Source organism: Poecilia latipinna, unplaced genomic scaffold (assembly GCF_001443285.1).
Source record: "Poecilia latipinna isolate Pla-1442-1.1 unplaced genomic scaffold, P_latipinna-1.0 Scaffold986, whole genome shotgun sequence".
NCBI lineage: Eukaryota > Metazoa > Chordata > Actinopteri > Cyprinodontiformes > Poeciliidae > Poecilia > Poecilia latipinna.
The window spans coordinates 1-1,243 of record NW_015113602.1 but is presented as its reverse complement, the minus strand read 5'-3'; the positions used below and the strand labels follow the sequence as shown (position 1 = coordinate 1,243).

The window sequence follows — 1,243 nt, the reverse complement described above, 5'->3', positions numbered from 1 at the left end:
CCACAACCACAGCAGCTCCAACCACAACCACAGCAGCTCCAACCACAACAACAGCGGCTCCAACCACAACAACAGTAGCTCCAACCACAACCACAGCTGCTCCAACCACAACCACAGCTGTTCCAACCACATCCATCATTTATTCAACAGCAACAACTACCGTTGGCACAACTGAAATGACAGTTGTCCGTCGGATGACCTTTAGGTCTCCTGATGATACCTTTACCATCGGTCTTGAAATCAGTTCTTCGGCTGCTTTCAACGAACGGTCCCAACTTTTGTGGGATCGTGTAAGTTTTACTTTCTTATCTCCCATTTTTTTCTACTTTTTTAAAATCAGATAATATTATACTGTCTGACATTGGTATCACAGCAGTCCACGTATTATCATCTTGTAGCAATAAGATCCTGCTTTAGAATTTATATAGGCAAGGGAACCCTATTTTATTAAGACTAATGAAGTATACAGTATTGTTAGATGAATTAAAACATTCTTTAAAGAATATGACGATTTGGACCTCAGTTTTTTTTTCCAAAACAAATTATTGTAGTAAGAAAAGACAATGATCCTTTATCACTCAAATAATGTAATTGATGGTGTTAATTACATACTTTCTCAATGTTTTGAAATCAGATGACAGCATGTTTTTACTACTTCAAATTCTGAGATATAACATTGTAAAACAGAAAGGAAATAATTAATTTCACATCATATCTTTGCAGCTTTATGCCCTCTACACAAAAGCATTTTCATCATTCTTGAATTTGACAATCGTGTCATTCAGGTACTGAAATAAAAAATTAAAAAAACATATTTATGTATTCTAAATTAGACTTTTGTATAAATTAGTTTTTGCTTCTCTGTATTTGCAGAAAGGGATCAGTTATCAACACGCTGGACCTCGAATTTCAAGCATCTGGTCTTCCTAGTGATCAAGCTATCGAAAATGTTTTAATCAATGAGGCACCAAAGATAAATGAATTTTCAGTGCAAGCGTCAACGGTTTGCATTGGAAAATGTGGTAAGCAACGTAAAATACATCCATAAATACTTGTAATTCTGTACATTAAAAATATTCTTGAAATTTAGAGTGATTCCAGACTGCTTTACTAATGCTCATAACAAACTACAACTACAGTTCCTCCGACGACGACACTTCCTCCAACCACAACATCAGCTGCTCCAACCACAACAACAGCATCTCCAACCACAACAACAGCTCCAACCACCACCACAGCAGTG

At 36.4% G+C, this 1,243-nt stretch overlaps 1 long non-coding RNA gene across 1 annotated transcript; it reads left to right on the top strand.

The window, feature by feature from the left end:
- Positions 1-63: 63 nt before the first annotated feature.
- On the top strand, positions 64-1,243 carry LOC106958442 (uncharacterized). The gene is made up of 4 exons (XR_001427152.1): positions 64-290; positions 724-785; positions 874-1,022; positions 1,140-1,243. It is a non-coding gene; the product is annotated as an uncharacterized LOC106958442 (long non-coding RNA).